Raw genomic sequence first — 20,887 nt, 5'->3', positions numbered from 1 at the left:
GTCACTGTGTGTGTGTCACTGTGTGTCACTGTGTGTCACTGTGTGTGTCACTGTGTGTGTCACTGTGTGTGTGTCACTGTGTGTGTGTCACTGTGTGTGTCACTGTGTGTGTCACTGTGTGTGTGTGTCACTGTGTGTGTGTCACTGTGTGTGTCACTGTGTGTGTGTCACTGTGTGTGTGTCACTGTGTGTGTCACTGTGTGTGTCACTGTGTGTGTGTCACTGTGTGTGTGTCACTGTGTGTGTGTCACTGTGTGTGTCACTGTGTGTGTGTCACTGTGTGTGTCACTGTGTGTGTGTCACTGTGTGTGTCACTGTGTGTGTGTCACTGTGTGTGTGTCACTGTGTGTGTGTCACTGTGTGTGTGTCACTGTGTGTGTCACTGTGTGTGTCACTGTGTGTGTGTCACTGTGTGTGTGTCACTGTGTGTGTCACTGTGTGTGTGTCACTGTGTGTGTGTCACTGTGTGTGTGTGTGTCACTGTGTGTCACTGTGTGTGTCACTGTGTGTGTGTGTCACTGTGTGTGTCACTGTGTGTGTCACTGTGTGTGTGTCACTGTGTGTGTGTCACTGTGTGTGTGTGTGTCACTGTGTGTGTCACTGTGTGTGTGTGTCACTGTGTGTGTCACTGTGTGTGTGTGTGTCACTGTGTGTGTCACTGTGTGTGTGTCACTGTGTGTGTGTCACTGTGTGTGTGTGTGTCACTGTGTGTGTCACTGTGTGTGTCACTGTGTGTGTCACTGTGTGTGTCACTGTGTGTGTCACTGTGTGTGTGTCACTGTGTGTGTCACTGTGTGTGTGTGTCACTGTGTGTGTCACTGTGTGTGTGTCACTGTGTGTGTGTCACTGTGTGTGTCACTGTGTGTGTGTCACTGTGTGTGTGTCACTGTGTGTGTCACTGTGTGTGTGTCACTGTGTGTGTGTCACTGTGTGTGTGTCACTGTGTGTGTCACTGTGTGTGTGTGTCACTGTGTGTGTGTGTCACTGTGTGTGTGTCACTGTGTGTGTGTGTCACTGTGTGTCACTGTGTGTGTGTGTGTCACTGTGTGTGTCACTGTGTGTGTCACTGTGTGTGTCACTGTGTGTGTCACTGTGTGTGTCACTGTGTGTGTCACTGTGTGTGTCACTGTGTGTGTCACTGTGTGTGTCACTGTGTGTGTCACTGTGTGTGTCACTGTGTGTGTGTCACTGTGTGTGTGTCACTGTGTGTGTCACTGTGTGTGTCACTGTGTGTGTCACTGTGTGTGTGTCACTGTGTGTGTGTCACTGTGTGTGTCACTGTGTGTGTCACTGTGTGTGTGTCACTGTGTGTGTCACTGTGTGTGTGTGTGTCACTGTGTGTGTGTCACTGTGTGTGTGTCACTGTGTGTGTCACTGTGTGTGTCACTGTGTGTGTCACTGTGTGTGTGTGTCACTGTGTGTGTGTGTCACTCTGTGTGTGTGTCACTCTGTGTGTGTGTCACTGTGTGTGTGTCACTGTGTGTGTCACTGTGTGTGTGTCACTGTGTGTGTGTCACTGTGTGTGTCACTGTGTGTGTCACTGTGTGTGTGTCACTGTGTGTGTGTCACTGTGTGTGTCACTGTGTGTGTCACTGTGTGTGTGTCACTGTGTGTGTGTCACTGTGTGTGTCACTGTGTGTGTCACTGTGTGTGTGTGTCACTGTGTGTGTGTCACTGTGTGTGTGTCACTGTGTGTGTGTCACTGTGTGTGTGTGTCACTGTGTGTGTCACTGTGTGTGTGTCACTGTGTGTGTCACTGTGTGTGTGTCACTGTGTGTGTCACTGTGTGTGTGTCACTGTGTGTCACTGTGTGTGTCACTGTGTGTGTGTCACTGTGTGTGTCACTGTGTGTGTCACTGTGTGTGTGTGTCACTGTGTGTGTGTGTCACTGTGTGTCACTGTGTGTGTTACTGTGTGTGTGTGTCACTGTGTGTGTCACTGTGTGTGTCACTGTGTGTGTCACTGTGTGTGTCACTGTGTGTGTCACTGTGTGTGTGTGTCACTGTGTGTGTCACTGTGTGTGTGTCACTGTGTGTGTCACTGTGTGTGTCACTGTGTGTGTGTCACTGTGTGTGTGTCACTGTGTGTGTCACTGTGTGTGTGTGTCACTGTGTGTGTGTCACTGTGTGTGTCACTGTGTGTGTGTCACTGTGTGTGTCACTGTGTGTGTGTGTGTCACTGTGTGTGTGTCACTGTGTGTGTGTCACTGTGTGTGTGTCACTGTGTGTGTGTGTCACTGTGTGTGTGTGTCACTGTGTGTGTCACTGTGTGTGTGTGTGTCACTGTGTGTGTGTGTGTCACTGTGTGTGTGTGTGTCACTGTGTGTGTCACTGTGTGTGTGTGTCACTGTGTGTGTGTCACTGTGTGTGTGTCACTGTGTGTGTGTCACTGTGTGTGTCACTGTGTGTGTCACTGTGTGTGTGTGTCACTGTGTGTGTGTCACTGTGTGTGTCACTGTGTGTGTCACTGTGTGTCACTGTGTGTGTGTGTGTCACTGTGTGTGTCACTGTGTGTGTCACTGTGTGTCACTGTGTGTGTGTCACTGTGTGTGTCACTGTGTGTGTCACTGTGTGTGTGTCACTGTGTGTGTCACTGTGTGTGTGTGTCACTGTGTGTGTGTCACTGTGTGTGTCACTGTGTGTGTCACTGTGTGTCGCTGTGTGTGTGTGTGTCACTGTGTGTGTCACTGTGTGTGTCACTGTGTGTCACTGTGTGTGTGTCACTGTGTGTGTCACTGTGTGTGTCACTGTGTCACTGTGTGTGTGTCACTGTGTGTGTGTCACTGTGTGTGACACACTGTGTGTGTGTCACTGTGTGTGTCACTGTGTGTGTCACTGTGTGTGTGTCACTGTGTGTGTGTCACTGTGTGTGTGTCACTGTGTGTGTCACTGTGTGTGTGTCACTGTGTGTGTGTCACTGTGTGTGTCACTGTGTGTGTGTCACTGTGTGTGTCACTGTGTGTGTGTCACTGTGTGTATGTGTCACTGTGTGTGTCACTGTGTGTATGTGTCACTGTGTGTGTCACTGTGTGTGTGTCACTGTGTGTGTCACTGTGTGTGTGTCACTGTGTGTGTGTCACTGTGTGTGTCACTGTGTGTCACTGTGTGTGTCACTGTGTGTGTGTCACTGTGTGTGTCACTGTGTGTGTGTCACTGTGTGTGTCACTGTGTGTGTCACTGTGTGTGTCACTGTGTGTGTCACTGTGTGTGTGTCACTGTGTGTGTGTCACTGTGTGTGTGTCACTGTGTGTCACTGTGTGTGTGTCACTGTGTGTGTCACTGTGTGTGTCACTGTGTGTGTGTCACTGTGTGTGTGTCACTGTGTGTGTGTCACTGTGTGTCACTGTGTGTGTGTCACTGTGTGTGTCACTGTGTGTGTGTCACTGTGTGTGTGTCACTGTGTGTGTCACTGTGTGTGTCACTGTGTGTGTGTCACTGTGTGTGTCACTGTGTGTATGTGTCACTGTGTGTGTCACTGTGTGTGTGTCACTGTGTGTGTGTCACTGTGTGTGTCACTGTGTGTGTGTCACTGTGTGTGTGTCACTGTGTGTGTGTGTCACTGTGTGTGTGTCACTGTGTGTGTCACTGTGTGTGTGTCACTGTGTGTGTGTGTCACTGTGTGTGTCACTGTGTGTGTCACTGTGTGTGTCACTGTGTGTGTGTCACTGTGTGTGTGTGTATCACTGTGTTTGTCACTGTGTGTGTGTGTCACTGTGTGTGTGTCACTGTGTGTGTGTCACTGTGTGTGTGTCACTGTGTGTGTGTCACTGTGTGTGTGTCACTGTGTGTGTGTGTCACTGTGTGTGTGTCACTGTGTGTGTGTGTGTCACTGTGTGTCACTGTGTGTGTCACTGTGTGTGTGTGTGTCACTGTGTGTGTCACTGTGTGTGTCACTGTGTGTGTGTCACTGTGTGTGTGTCACTGTGTGTGTGTGTGTCACTGTGTGTGTGTCACTGTGTGTGTGTCACTGTGTGTGTCACTGTGTGTGTCACTGTGTGTGTGTCACTGTGTGTGTGTGTCACTGTGTGAGTGTCACTGTGTGTGTGTCACTGTGTGTGTCACTGTGTGTGTGTCACTGTGTGTGTCACTGTGTGTGTGTCACTGTGTGTGTCACTGTGTGTGTGTCACTGTGTGTGTCACTGTGTGTGTGTCACTGTGTGTGTCACTGTGTGTGTGTCACTGTGTGTGTCACTGTGTGTGTGTCACTGTGTGTGTGTGTCACTGTGTGAGTGTCACTGTGTGTGTGTGTCACTGTGTGTGTCACTGTGTGTGTGTCACTGTGTGTGTCACTGTGTGTGTGTCACTGTGTGTGTCACTGTGTGTGTGTCACTGTGTGTGTGTCACTGTGTGTGTGTCACTGTGTGTGTGTCACTGTGTGTGTCACTGTGTGTGTCACTGTGTGTGTCACTGTGTGTGTGTCACTGTGTGTGTGTCACTGTGTGTGTGTCACTGTGTGTGTCACTGTGTGTGTGTCACTGTGTGTGTGTCACTGTGTGTCACTGTGTGTGTGTCACTGTGTGTCACTGTGTGTGTCACTGTGTGTGTGTGTCACTGTGTGTGTGTCACTGTGTGTGTGTGTCACTGTGTGTGTGTCACTGTGTGTGTGTGTCACTGTGTGTGTGTCACTGTGTGTGTCACTGTGTGTGTCACTGTGTGTGTGTGTCACTGTGTGTGTGTCACTGTGTGTGTGTGTCACTGTGTGTGTGTGTCACTGTGTGTGTGTCACTGTGTGTGTGTGTCACTGTGTGTGTCACTGTGTGTGTGTCACTGTGTGTGTGTCACTGTGTGTGTGTCACTGTGTGTGTGTCACTGTGTGTGTCACTGTGTGTGTGTCACTGTGTGTGTGTGAGTCACTGTGTGTGTCACTGTGTGAGTCACTGTGTGAGTCACTGTGTGTGTCACTGTGTGTGTGTCACTGTGTGTGTCACTGTGTGTGTCACTGTGTGTGTCACTGTGTGTGTGTCACTGTGTGTGTGTCACTGTGTGTGTCACTGTGTGTGTGTCACTGTGTGTGTGTCACTGTGTGTGTGTGTCACTGTGTGAGTCACTGTGTGAGTCACTGTGTGTGTCACTGTGTGTGTGTCACTGTGTGTGTGTCACTGTGTGTGTCACTGTGTGTGTCACTGTGTGTGTCACTGTGTGTGTGTCACTGTGTGTGTGTCACTGTGTGTGTCACTGTGTGTGTGTCACTGTGTGTGTGTGAGTCACTGTGTGTGTCACTGTGTGAGTCACTGTGTGAGTCACTGTGTGTGTCACTGTGTGTGTGTCACTGTGTGTGTGTCACTGTGTGTGTCACTGTGTGTGTCACTGTGTGTGTGTCACTGTGTGTGTCACTGTGTGTGTGTGTCACTGTGTGTGTGTCACTGTGTGTGTGTCACTGTGTGTGTGTCACTGTGTGTGTCACTGTGTGTGTCACTGTGTGTGTCACTGTGTGTGTCACTGTGTGTGTGTGTCACTGTGTGTGTCACTGTGTGTGTGTCACTGTGTGTGTGTGTCACTGTGTGTGTCACTGTGTGTGTCACTGTGTGTGTGTCACTGTGTGTGTCACTGTGTGTGTGTCACTGTGTGTGTCACTGTGTGTGTCACTGTGTGTGTCACTGTGTGTGTCACTGTGTGTGTCACTGTGTGTGTCACTGTGTGTGTCACTGTGTGTGTGTGTCACTGTGTGTGTCACTGTGTGTGTCACTGTGTGTGTCACTGTGTGTGTGTCACTGTGTGTGTCACTGTGTGTGTCACTGTGTGTGTGTCACTGTGTGTGTCACTGTGTGTGTCACTGTGTGTGTCACTGTGTGTGTCACTGTGTGTGTCACTGTGTGTGTCACTGTGTGTGTGTCACTGTGTGTGTCACTGTGTGTGTCACTGTGTGTGTGTCACTGTGTGTGTCACTGTGTGTGTCACTGTGTGTGTCACTGTGTGTGTGTCACTGTGTGTGTGTCACTGTGTGTGTCACTGTGTGTGTGTCACTGTGTGTGTCACTGTGTGTGTCACTGTGTGTGTCACTGTGTGTGTGTCACTGTGTGTGTCACTGTGTGTGTCACTGTGTGTGTCACTGTGTGTGTCACTGTGTGTGTGTCACTGTGTGTGTCACTGTGTGTGTCACTGTGTGTGTGTCACTGTGTGTGTCACTGTGTGTGTCACTGTGTGTGTGTCACTGTGTGTGTGTCACTGTGTGTGTGTCACTGTGTGTGTGTCACTGTGTGTGTCACTGTGTGTGTCACTGTGTGTGTCACTGTGTGTGTCACTGTGTGTGTGTCACTGTGTGTGTCACTGTGTGTGTCACTGTGTGTGTCACTGTGTGTGTCACTGTGTGTGTGTCACTGTGTGTGTCACTGTGTGTGTGTGTCACTGTGTGTGTCACTGTGTGTGTCACTGTGTGTGTCACTGTGTGTGTCACTGTGTGTGTCACTGTGTGTGTGTCACTGTGTGTGTGTCACTGTGTGTGTCACTGTGTGTGTGTCACTGTGTGTGTGTCACTGTGTGTGTCACTGTGTGTGTGTCACTGTGTGTGTGTCACTGTGTGTGTCACTGTGTGTGTGTCACTGTGTGTGTCACTGTGTGTGTGTCACTGTGTGTGTCACTGTGTGTGTCACTGTGTGTGTCACTGTGTGTGTGTCACTGTGTGTGTCACTGTGTGTGTGTGTCACTGTGTGTGTCACTGTGTGTGTCACTGTGTGTGTCACTGTGTGTGTGTGTCACTGTGTGTGTCACTGTGTGTGTCACTGTGTGTGTCACTGTGTGTGTCACTGTGTGTGTCACTGTGTGTGTGTCACTGTGTGTGTCACTGTGTGTGTCACTGTGTGTGTCACTGTGTGTGTCACTGTGTGTGTGTCACTGTGTGTGTCACTGTGTGTGTGTCACTGTGTGTGTCACTGTGTGTGTGTCACTGTGTGTGTCACTGTGTGTGTGTCACTGTGTGTGTCACTGTGTGTGTGTCACTGTGTGTGTCACTGTGTGTGTCACTGTGTGTGTGTCACTGTGTGTGTGTCACTGTGTGTGTGTCACTGTGTGTGTCACTGTGTGTGTGTCACTGTGTGTGTCACTGTGTGTGTCACTGTGTGTGTCACTGTGTGTGTGTCACTGTGTGTGTGTCACTGTGTGTGTGTCACTGTGTGTGTATCACTGTGTGTGTGTGTCACTGTGTGTGTCACTGTGTGTGTGTCACTGTGTGTGTGTCACTGTGTGTGTGTCACTGTGTGTGTGTCACTGTGTGTGTCACTGTGTGTGTGTGTCACTGTGTGTGTCACTGTGTGTGTGTCACTGTGTGTGTCACTGTGTGTGTGTCACTGTGTGTGTGTCACTGTGTGTGTCACTGTGTGTGTCACTGTGTGTGTGTCACTGTGTGTGTCACTGTGTGTGTCACTGTGTGTGTCACTGTGTGTGTCACTGTGTGTGTGTCACTGTGTGTGTCACTGTGTGTGTGTCACTGTGTGTGTGTCACTGTGTGTGTCACTGTGTGTGTCACTGTGTGTGTCACTGTGTGTGTGTCACTGTGTGTGTCACTGTGTGTGTCACTGTGTGTGTCACAGCGGGGTTCTCGTTCCCGGTGGCTTTGGGATCCGTGGCACGGAGGGGAAGATCTCAGCTGTGTCGTGGGCACGGAAAAACAACAAACCCTTTTTAGGTGACACTCACACACAGTGACACACAGTGACACACACACAGTGACACACACACAGTGACACACACAGTGACAGTGACACACACAGTGACACACACACACAGTGACACACAGTGACACACACACAGTGACACACACACAGTGACACACACACAGTGACACACACACACAGTGACACACACAGTGACACACACACAGTGACACACACACAGTGACACACACAGTGACACACACAGTGACACACACACAGTGACACACACACACAGTGACACACACACACAGAGACAGACACACACACAGACACACACACAGTGACACACACAGTTACACACACACACAGTGACACACACACAGTGACACACACACAGTGACACACACACAGTGACACACACACAGTGACACACACAGTGACACACACAGTGACACACACAGTGACACACACACACAGTGACACACACACTCACACACAGTGACACACACAGTGACACACACAGTGACACACACAGTGACACACAGTGACACACACAGTGACACACACAGTGACACACACACACACAGTGACACACACACACACAGTGACACACACACACACAGTGACACACACACACAGTGACACACACTCAGAGACACACACAGTGACACACACACAGTGACACACACACAGTGACACACACACAGTGACACACACACACAGTGACACACACACACAGTGACACACACAGAGACACACACAGTGACACACACACACACACAGTGACACACACACAGTGACAGTGACACACACACAGTGACACACACACACAGTGACACACACAGTGACACACACACACAGTGACACACACACACACAGTGACACACACACAGTGACACACACACACAGTGACATACACACAGAGACACCCACACAGACACACACACACAACAACAACCGCCATTCGCCACTAAGTGGCGGTGACGTCACCACGACGCTTGTGCCAGGCTATGTGCACCCTGAGGCTACCACGTGAAGTGTCGACCGCCCGCTGGCAGGAGGTCACGGGGCAGACCCAGCAGGTGCCACGGGTCGACTGACTGAGATGACTGGCTGATGCACCACCTGTGCCCCCTACTGTGCCAACCTGCTGTGCTTTAGCCACCCGGCGCTCCGCTCGTTGTTGTGAGCGTCGCTCCTCCGCCCTCCGTTGTTGTTGGAGGGCGACTGCCTCCAACTGCCCAGTAGCATCCTTCACGAGCCTCCTCCACAGAGGCCGATCTTGACACCGCTGGTACCGGTCATCGGCAAGTCCACTCAGCTCCACGTCCTCCTGTACCACATCACTCCATCCCTTCTCTAGCCCCGTGTCGCTCCCGCTTAGCCCCCTCGATCCGGCCGAACAAAAGCTGATGTTCATGATGATGTTGATGATGATTATGATGATGTTGGTGATGATCATGATGGTGTTGATGATGATTATGATGTTGATGATGATGAGGTTGATGTTGGTGATGTTGTTGGTGTTTATGTCCCCAGGAGTTTGTCTGGGTATGCAGCTTGCAGTGATTGAGTTTGCAAGACATCAGCTGGGATGGACAGGTACAGAATATCACAACAACATCACCACCATCAGCAACATCAACAACACCATCACCTCCATCATCACCTCCACCATCACCTCCACCTCCACCACCACCATCATCACCATCATCAACACCATCATCACCACCATCGCCACCATCACCACCATCACCACCATCACCTCCACCACCACCATCATCATCACCACATCACCACCATCACCACCACCATCATCATCACCACCACCATCACCACCATCACCACCACCACCATCACCACCACCATCACAACCACCACCACCATCACCTCCACCACCATCATCACCATCATCAACACCATCACCACCACCATCACCACCACCATCACAACCACCACCACCATCACCACCATCACAACCACCACCATCACCACCACCATCACCACCATCATCACCATCACAACCACCACCACCATCACCATCACAACCACCATCATCATCACCACCATCATCATCACCACCACCATCACAATCACCACCACCATCATCATCATCATCACCACCACCATCACTCACCACAACCACCATTACCACCACCATCACAACCACCATCACCTCCACCACCACCATGATCATCACCACCACCATCACCACCATCACCTTCATCACCACCACCATCACCTCCATCATCCCCTGTGTTAATCACTGTAGGTGACGCCGATGATGATGATGATGATACTACTGATGATGATGATGATACTAATACTACTGCTGATGATGATGATGATGATAATACTGATGATGATACTAATGATGATACTACTACTGATGATGATACTACTACTACTGATGATGATGATACTACTACTGATGATGATGGCGATACTACTACTGATGATGATGATACTACTGATGATGACACTACTGATGATGATACTACTGATGTTGGTGGTGAATGTTTTTCTTTTTTCAGATGCAAATTCCACGGAGTTTGACCCAGATACCAAACATCCAGTGGTGAGAATCATCATCAGTAGTAGTATCATTAGTAGTAGTAGTATCATCATCATCATCAGTATTAGTAGTATCATTAGTAGTAGTAGCATCATCAGTAGTATCATCGGTAGTAGTAGTATCATCATCAGTAGTAGTATCATCATTAGTAGTAGTATCATTATCAATAGTAGTAGTAGTATCATTAGTAGTATCATCAGTAGTAGTATCATTAGTAGTATCATCATCATCAGTAGTAGTATCATCATTAGTTGTAGTATCATCATCAGTAGTAGTATCATCATTAGTAGTAGTATCATCATCAGTAATAGTATAATCATCATCGGTAGTAGTATCATCATCATTGGTAGTAGTAGTAGTATCATTAGTAGTAGTAGCATCATCATCAGTAGTATCATCAGTAGTAGTAGTATCATCATCATGAATAGTAGTATCATCATTAGTAGTAGTAGTATCATCATCATCAATAGTAGTATCATCAGTAGTAGTAGTAGTATCATCATCATCAATAGTAGTATCATCATTAGTAGTAGTATCATCATTAGTAGTAGTAGCATCATCATCAGTAGTAGTATTATCATTAGTTGTAGTATCATCATCATCTTCATCAGTAGTAGTATCATCATTGGTAGTAGCATCATCATCAATAGTAGTATCATCATCAGTAGTAGTATCGTCATCAGTAGTAGTATCAGCACTGTGTGGGTGAGTGAGTGAGTGGTGAGTGAGTGGGTGAGTGAGTGGTGAGTGAGTGGTGAGTGAGTGACTGAGTGAGTGGTGAGTGAGTGAGTGAGTGGTGAGTGACTGAGTGAGTGGTAAGTGAGTGGTGAGTGAGTGAGTGAGTGGTGAGTGAGTGGTGAGTGAGTGACTGAGTGAGTGGTGAGTGAGTGAGTGAGTGGTGAGTGACTGAGTGAGTGGTGAGTGAGTGGTAAGTGAGTGGTGAGTGAGTGAGTGAGTGGTGAGTGAGTGGTGAGTGAGTGGTGAGTGAGTGAGTGAGTGGTGAGTGTGTGAGTGGTGAGTGAGTGGTGAGTGAGTGGTGAGTGAGTGAGTGGTGAGTGAGTGGTGAGTGAGTGGTGGGTGAGTGAGTGGTGAGTGAGTGGTGAGTGAGTGGTGAGTGAGTGGTGAGTGAGTGGTGAGTGAGTGGTGAGTGAGTGGTGAGTGAGTGGTGAGTGTGTGAGTGGTGAGTGGGTGGTGAGTGAGTGGTGAGTGTGTGAGTGGTGAGTGAGTGGTGAGTGAGTGAGTGGTGAGTGAGTGGTGAGTGTGTGAGTGGTGAGTGAGTGGTGAGTGAGTGGTGAGTGAGTGAGTGGTGAGTGGGTGAGTGAGTGTGTGAGTGGTGAGTGAGTGGTGAGTGAGTGAGTGAGTGGTGAGTGAGTGAGTGGTGAGTGAGTGGTGAGTGAGTGGTGAGTGAGTGGTGAGTGAGTGAGTGGGCTGGTGAGTGAGTGAGTGGTGAGTGAGTGAGTGGTGAGTGAGTGAGTGGTGAGTGAGTGGTGAGTGAGTGAGTGAGTGACTGAGTGAGTGGTTAGTGAGTGGTGAGTGAGTGGTGAGTGAGTGAGTGAGTGGTGAGTGAGTGGTGAGTGAGTGGTGAGTGAGTGGTTGAGTGAGTGAGTGGTGAGTGAGTGGTGAGTGAGTGGTGAGTGAGTGGTGAGTGAGTGGTTGAGTGAGTGGTTGAGTGAGTGAGTGGTGAGTGAGTGGTGAGTGAGTGGTGAGTGAGTGAGTAAGTGGGTGAGTGAGTGGGTGAGAGTGGTGAGTGAGTGAGTGAGTGGTGAGTGAGTGGTGAGTGAGTGGTGAGTGAGTGAGTGGTGAGTGAGTGGTGAGTGAGTGGTGAGTGAGTGGTGAGTGAGTGGTGTGAGTGGTGAGTGAGTGGTGAGTGAGTGGTGAGTGAGTGAGTGGTGAGTGAGTGGTGAGTGAGTGGTGGGTGAGTGAGTGGTGAGTGAGTGGTGAGTGAGTGGTGAGTGAGTGGTGAGTGAGTGGTGAGTGAGTGGTGAGTGTGTGAGTGGTGAGTGGGTGGTGAGTGAGTGGTGAGTGTGTGAGTGGTGAGTGAGTGGTGAGTGAGTGAGTGGTGAGTGAGTGGTGAGTGTGTGAGTGGTGAGTGTGTGAGTGGTGAGTGAGTGGTGAGTGAGTGGTGAGTGAGTGGTGAGTGAGTGAGTGGTGAGTGGGTGAGTGAGTGTGTGAGTGGTGAGTGAGTGGTGAGTGTGTGAGTGGTGAGTGAGTGGTGAGTGAGTGGTGAGTGAGTGGTGAGTGAGTGGTGAGTGGTTTTCCAGGTGGTGGACATGCCAGAACATAACCCAGGTGACATGGGTGGGACCATGAGACTGGGAAAGCGAACAACAATCTTCAAGACTTCAAACTCTGTGCTTCGTGAGTCACCCACTCACCACTCACCACTCACCCAGTCACTCACCACTCACTCACCACTCACCACTCACTCACCACTCACTCACTCACTCACCACTCACTCACTCACCACTCACTCACCCACTCACCCACTCACTCACTCACCCACCCACTCACCCACTCACTCACCCACTCACCCACTCGTTCACTCACCACTCACTCGCTCACTCACCCACTCACTCACCCACTCGTTCACTCACCACTCACTCACTCACCCAGTCACTCACTCACCCAGTGACTCACCCAGTCACTCACCCACTCACTCACCACTCACTCACCCACCCACTCACCACTCACTCACCACTCACTCACCCACTCACTCACTCACCACTCACTCACTCACTCACCCAGTCACTCACTCACCCAGTCACTCACCACCCACTCACTCACCCACTCACCCACCCACCCACTCACTCACCCACCCACTCACCCACTCACCCACCCACTCACTCACTCACTCACCCACCCACTCACCCAGTCACTCACCCACTCACTCACTCACCCACCCACTCACCCACTCACTCACCCACTCACCCACCCACTCACTCACCCACTCACTCACTCACCACTCACTCACCCACTCACCCACTCACTCACTCACCCACCCACTCACCACTCACTCACTCACCACTCACTCACTCACTCACCCACTCACTCACTCACCCACTCACTCACTCACCCACTCACTCACCACTCACTCACTCACCCAGTCACTCACCACTCACTCACCCACTCACTCACCCACTCACTCACCCACTCACCCACCCACTCACTCACCCACTCACCCACTCACTCACTCACCCACCCACTCACCCACTCACTCACCCACTCACCCACCCACTCACCACTCACTCACCCACTCACCCACCCACTCACTCACCACTCACTCACTCACCACTCACTCACTCACCCACTCACTCACTCACCACTCACTCTCTCACTCAATCACTCACTCACCCACTCACTCACTCACCACTCACTCACTCACTCACCACTCACTCACTCACCACTCACCACTCACTCACTCACCACTCACTCACCACTCACTCACCCAGTCACTCACTCACTCACCCACCCACTCACTCACCCACTCACTCACTCACCACTCACTCACCCACCCACCCACTCACTCACCACTCACTCACTCACCCACTCACCACTCACTCACTCACCACTCACTCACCACTCACTCACTCACCCACTCACTCACCCACTCACCCACCCACTCACTCACTCACTCACCCACTCACTCACCACTCACTCACTCACCCAGTCACTCACCACTCACTCACCCACTCACTCACCCACTCACTCACCCACTCACCCACCCACTCACTCACCCACTCACCCACTCACTCACTCACCCACCCACTCACCCACTCACTCACCCACTCACCCACCCACCCACTCACCCACTCACTCACTCACCCACCCACTCACCCACTCACTCACCCACTCACCCACCCACTCACCCACTCACCCACTCACCCACCCACTCACTCACCCACTCACCCACTCACTCACTCACCCACCCACTCACCCACTCACTCACTCACCCACTCACCACCCACTCACTCACTCACCCACTCACTCACCCACTCACCCACTCCACTCACTCACCACTCACTCACTCACCACTCACTCACTCACCCACTCACTCACTCACCACTCACTCTCTCTCTCACTCAATCACTCACTCACTCACTCACTCACTCACCACTCACTCACTCACTCACCACTCACTCACTCACCACTCACCACTCACTCACTCACCACTCACTCACCACTCACTCACCCACTCACTCACTCACTCACCCACCCACTCACTCACCACTCACTCACCACCCACCCACCCACCCACCCACTCACTCACTCACCACTCACTCACTCACCCACTCACTCACCACTCACTCTCACCCACTCCACTCACCCACCCACCCACCACTCACTCACTCACTCACCCACTCACTCACCACTCACTCACCACTCACTCACTCCACTCACTCACCACTCACTCACTCACCACTCACTCACCCAGTCACTCACTCACTCACCCACTCACTCACTTACCCACTCACTCACTCACCACTCACTCACTTACCCAGTCACTCACTCACTCACTCACCCAGTCACTCACTCACCCAGTCACTCACTCACTCACTCACCACTCACCACTCACCCACTCACTCACCACTCACTCACTCACTTACCCACTCACCCACTCACTCACCCACTCACTCACCCACTCACTCACTCACTCACCCACTCACTCACCACACACTCACTCACTCACCCACTCACTCACTCACCCACTCACTCACTCACCTAGTCACTCACCCACTCACTCACCCACTCACTCACTCACCCACTCACTCACTCACTCACCCAGTCACTCACTCACCACTCACTCACCACTCACTCACTCACCACTCACCCACTCACTCACCCACTCACTCACTCACCCACTCACTCACCCACTCACTCACCCACTCACTCACCCACTCACTCACCCACTCGTTCACCCACTCGTTCACTCACCACTCACTCACTCACTCACCCACTCACTCACCCACTCGTTCACTCACCACTCACTCACTCACTCACCCAGTCACTCACCCACTCACTCACTCACCACTCACTCACTCACTCACCCAGTCACTCACCCACTCACTCACTCACCACTCACTCACTCACCCACCCACTCACCCACTCACTCACCCACTCACTCACCCACCCACCCACTCACTCACCACTCACTCACTCACCCACTCACTCACCCACTCACCCACTCACTCACTCACTCACCACTCACTCACCCACTCACCCACTCACTCACTCACCCACCCACTCACCCACTCACTCACCCACTCACCCACCCACTCACTCACCCACTCACTCACTCACCACTCACTCACCCACCCACCCACTCACTCACCACTCACTCACTCACCACTCACTCACCACTCACTCACCCACTCACTCACCCAGTCACCCACCCACTAACTCACTCACTCACCCACTCACTCACCACTCACCACTCACTCACCACTCACTCACCACTCACCCAGTCACTCACTCACTCACCCACTCACTCACTTACCCACTCACTCACTCACCACTCACTCACTTACCCAGTCACTCACTCACTCACCCAGTCACTCACTCACCCAGTCACTCACTCACTCACCACTCACTCACTCACTCACCCACTCACTCACCACTCACTCACTCACTTACCCACTCACCCACTCACTCACCCACTCACTCACCCACTCACTCACTCACCCACTTACTCACCACACACTCACTCACTCACCCACTCACTCACCCACTCACTCACTCACCCACTCACTCACTCACCCAGTCACTCACTCACCCACTCACTCACCCACTCACTCACTCACCCACTCACTCACTCACTCACCCAGTCACTCACTCACCACTCACTCACCACTCACTCACTCACTCACCACTCACCCACTCACTCACCCACTCACTCACTCACCCACTCACTCACCCACTCACTCACCCACTCACTCACCCACTCACTCACCCACTCGTTCACTCACCACTCACTCACTCACTCACCCACTCACTCACCCACTCGTTCACTCACCACTCACTCACTCACCCAGTCACTCACTCACCCAGTGACTCACCCAGTCACTCACCCACTCACTCACCACTCACCCACCCACTCACCACTCACTCACCACTCACTCACCCACTCACTCACTCACCACTCACTCACTCACTCACCCAGTCACTCACTCACCCAGTCACTCACCACCCACTCACTCACCCACTCACCCACCCACCCACTCACTCACCCACTCACTCACCCACTCACCCACTCACCCACCCACCCACCCACTCACCCACTCACCCACTCACTCACCCACTCACCCACCCACCCACCCACTCACCCACCCACTCACCCACCCACCCACCCACTCACTCACCCACCCACTCACCCACCCACTCACCCACCCACTCACTCACTCACCCACTCACCACTCACCCACTCACTCACCATCCGTTATGTTCCAGGTCAGCTTTACGGAAACAAAGACTCAGTGGATGAGAGACATCGCCATAGATACGAGGTGAGATGATGGTGGTGGTGATGGTGGTGGTGATGGTGGTGGTGATGATGGTGGTGGTGATGATGGTGGTGGTGGTGGTGATGGTGGTGGTGGTGGTGGTGTGATGGTGGTGATGGTGGTGGTGGTGGTGATGGTGGTGGTGATGGTGGTGGTGATGGTGGTGATGGTGGTGGTGGTGATGGTGATGGTGGTGATGGTGGTGATGGTGGTGGTGGTGGTGGTGATGGTGGTGATGGTGGTGGTGATGGTGGTGGTGGTGGTGGTGATGGTGGTGGTGGTGATGGTGATGGTGGTGATGGTGGTGGTGGTGGTGGTGATGGTGGTGATGGTGGTGGTGATGGTGGTGGTGATGGTGGTGGTGGTGGTGGTGATGGTGGTGGTGATGGTGGTGATGGTGGTGATGGTGGTGGTGGTGATGGTGGTGGTGGTGATGGTGGTGATGGTGGTGGTGGTGATGGTGGTGGTGATGGTGGTGGTGGTGATGGTGGTGGTGGTGATGGTGGTGATGGTGATGGTGGTGATGGTGATGGTGGTGGTGATGGTGGTGGTGGTGATGGTGGTGGTGATGGTGGTGATGGTGGTGGTGATGGTGGTGGTGATGGTGGTGGTGATGGTGGTGGTGGTGGTGGTGATGGTGGTGGTGGTGATGGTGATGGTGGTGATGGTGGTGATGGTGGTGGTGGTGGTGATGGTGGTGATGGTGGTGGTGATGGTGGTGGTGATGGTGGTGGTGGTGGTGGTGATGGTGGTGGTGATGGTGGTGATGGTGGTGGTGGTGATGGTGGTGGTGGTGATGGTGGTGGTGGTGATGGTGGTGGTGGTGATGGTGGTGGTGATGGTGGTGGTGGTGATGGTGGTGGTGGTGATGGTGGTGATGGTGATGGTGGTGATGGTGATGGTGGTGGTGATGGTGGTGGTGGTGATGGTGGTGGTGATGGTGGTGGTGGTGGTGGTGATGGTGGTGGTGGTGATGGTGGTGGTGATGGTGGTGGTGGTGGTGGTGATGGTGGTGATGGTGGTGGTGATGGTGGTGATGGTGGTGGTGGTGGTGATGGTGGTGGTGGTGATGGTGGTGGTTGTGATGGTGGTGGTGATGGTGGTGGTGGTGGTGATGGTGGTGGTGGTGATGGTGGTGGTGGTGGTGATGGTGGTGGTGGTGATGGTGGTGATGGTGGTGGTGATGGTGGTGGTGGTGGTGATGGTGGTGGTGATGGTGGTGGTGGTGGTGATGGTGGTGGTGGTGGTGATGGTGGTGATGGTGATGGTGGTGATGGTGATGGTGGTGGTGATGGTGGTGGTGATGGTGGTGGTGGTGGTGATGGTGGTGGTGGTGATGGGGTGGGTGATGGTGGTGGTGATGGTGGTGGTGGTGGTGATGGTGGTGGTGATGGTGGTGGTGGTGGTGATGGTGGTGGTGGTGATGGTGGTGGTGATGGTGGTGGTGATGGTGGTGGTGGTGGTGGTGATGGTGGTGATGGTGGTGGTGGTGATGGTGGTGATGGTGGTGGTGGTGGTGATGGTGGTGGTGGTGGTGGTGATGGTGGTGGTGATGGTGGTGGTGGTGGTGATGGTGGTGATGATGGTGGTGGTGGTGGTGATGGTGGTGATGGTGATGGTGGTGGTGATGGTGGTGGTGGTGATGATGGTGGTGGTGGTGGTGGTGATGGTGGTGGTGATGGTGGTGGTGGTGGTGATGGTGATGGTGGTGATGGTGGTGGTGGTGGTGGTGATGGTGGTGGTGGTGATGGTGGTGATGGTGGTGATGGTGATGGTGGTGGTGGTGATGGTGGTGATGGTGATGGTGGTGGTGATGGTGGTGGTGGTGATGGTGGTGACGGTGATGGTGGTGACGGTGATGGTGGTGATGGTGGTGGTGGTGATGGTGATGGTGGTGATGATGATGGTGGTGGTGGTGATGGTGGTGGTGATGGTGGTGGTGATGGTGGTGGTGGTGATGGTGGTGGTGGTGATGGTGGTGGTGGTGATGATGATGATGGTGGTGATGGTGGTGGTGGTGGTGGTGGTGGTGATGGTGGTGGTGGTGATGGTGGTGATGATGATGATGGTGGTGATGGTGATGGTGGTGGTGATGGTGGTGATGGTGGTGGTGATGGTGGTGGTGATGGTGGTGATGATGATGACATATGGTGGTGGTGATGATGATGGTGTTTGGGGTGTGGAAGGTGAATCCGGTGGTGGTGGTGATGGTGATGATGATGGTGGTGGTGATGGTGGTGATGATGGTGGTGATGGTGGCGATGGTGATGATGATGGTGGTGATGATGGTGATGGTGGTGATGGTGATGGTGGTGTTTGGGGTGTTGAAGGTGAATCCGGTGTTGGTGGTGGTGGTGATTATGATGGTGATGACGATGATGATGCTGATGATGGTGTTTGGGGTGTTGAAGGTGAATCCGGTGATGGTGGTGTTGGTGGTGGTAGTGATGGTGGTGGTGATGATGATGATGGTGGTGATGGTGGTGATGGTGGTGGTGGTGATGATGGTGATGATGATGATGACGATGATGATGCTGATGATGGTGTTTGGGGTGTTGAAGGTGAATCCGGTGTTGGTTCCGGAGTTTGAGAGCCGTGGACTTCGCTTTTGTTGGCCAAGATGCTGACGGAGTGAGGATGGAGGTGCTGGAGTTAGATGGTGAGATCACTCACCACGTCACTCACCACGTCACTCACCACGTCACTCACCACGTCACTCACCACGTCACTCACCACGTCACTCACCACGTCACTCACTCACTCACCACGTCACTCACCACGTCACTCACCACGTCACTCACCACGTCACTCACCACGTCACTCACCACGTCACTCACCACGTCACTCACCACGTCACTCACCACGTCACTCACCACGTTACTCACTCACTCACTCACCACATCACTCACTCACCACGTCACTCACCACGTCACTCACCACGTCACTCACCACATCACTCACCACATCACTCACTCACCACGTCACTCACCACGTCACTCACTCACTCACCACATCACTCACCACGTCACTCACCACGTCACTCACCACGTCACTCACCACGTCACTCACCACGTCACTCACCACGTCACTCACTCACCACATCACTCACCACATCACTCACCACGTCACTCACCACGTTACTCACCACGTCACTCACCACGTCACTCACCACGTCACTCACTCACTCACCACATCACTCACCACATCACTCACCACATCACTCACCACGTCACTCACCACATCACTCACCACGTCACTCACCACATCACTCACCACGTCACTCACCACGTCACTCACCACGTCACTCACCACGTCACTCACCACGTCACTCACCACGTCACTCACCACGTCACTCACCACATTACTCACCACGTCACTCACCACGTCACTCACCACGTCACTCACCACGTCACTCACCACGTCACTCACCACGTCACTCACCACGTCACTCACCACATCACTCACCACGTCACTCACTCACCACATCACTCACCACGTCACTCACCACGTCACTCACCACGTCACTCACCACGTCACTCACCACATCACTCACCACGTCACTCACCACATCACTCACCACGTCACTCACTCACCACGTCACTCACCACGTCACTCACCACGTCACTCACCACATCACTCACCACGTCACTCACCACGTCACTCACCACGTCACTCACCACGTCACTCACCACGTTACTCACCACATCACTCACCACATCACTCACCACGTCACTCACCACATCACTCACCACGTCACTCACTCACTCACCACATCACTCACTCACTCACCATGTCACTCACCACATCACTCACCACGTGGTGAGTGACGTGGTGAGTGATGTGGTGAGTGACGTGGTGAGTGATGTGGTGAGTGACGTGGTGAGTGACGTGGTGAGTGATGTGGTGAGTGAGTGACGTGGTGAGTGATGTGGTGAGTGACGTGGTGAGTGACGTGGTGAGTGACGTGGTGAGTGACGGGGTGAGTGATGTGGTGAGTGACGTGGTGAGTGATGTGGTGAGTGACGTGGTGAGTAATGTGGTGAGTGACGTGGTGAGTGATGTGGTGAGTGACGTGGTGAGTGAGTAACCTGGTGAGTGACGTGGTGAGTGATGTGGACCCCCACAAAAAACGGATGGTCTGGGGAGAGAGACACAGAGAGAGAGGGTGGGTGGGTGGGTGGATTGGTGGGTTGGTGGGTGGGTGGGTGAGTGAGTGGGTGAGTGAGT

At 52.5% G+C, this 20,887-nt stretch overlaps 1 pseudogene; it reads left to right on the top strand.

Annotated features, from left to right (window-relative positions):
- LOC142905269 (CTP synthase 1-like) overlaps window positions 1-20,887 on the top strand; it is a 44,136-nt pseudogene that overhangs the window by 7,646 nt on the left and 15,603 nt on the right.

The sequence above is a fragment of the Petromyzon marinus genome, assembly GCF_048934315.1.
Source record: "Petromyzon marinus isolate PM22_M1 ecotype Great Lakes invasive population chromosome 85 unlocalized genomic scaffold, UKy_Petmar_22M1.pri1.0 chr85_unloc.4, whole genome shotgun sequence".
Taxonomy (NCBI): domain Eukaryota; kingdom Metazoa; phylum Chordata; class Hyperoartia; order Petromyzontiformes; family Petromyzontidae; genus Petromyzon; species Petromyzon marinus.
The sequence above is the reverse complement of the archived record's forward strand: the minus strand, read 5'-3'. Positions and strand labels throughout refer to the sequence as shown.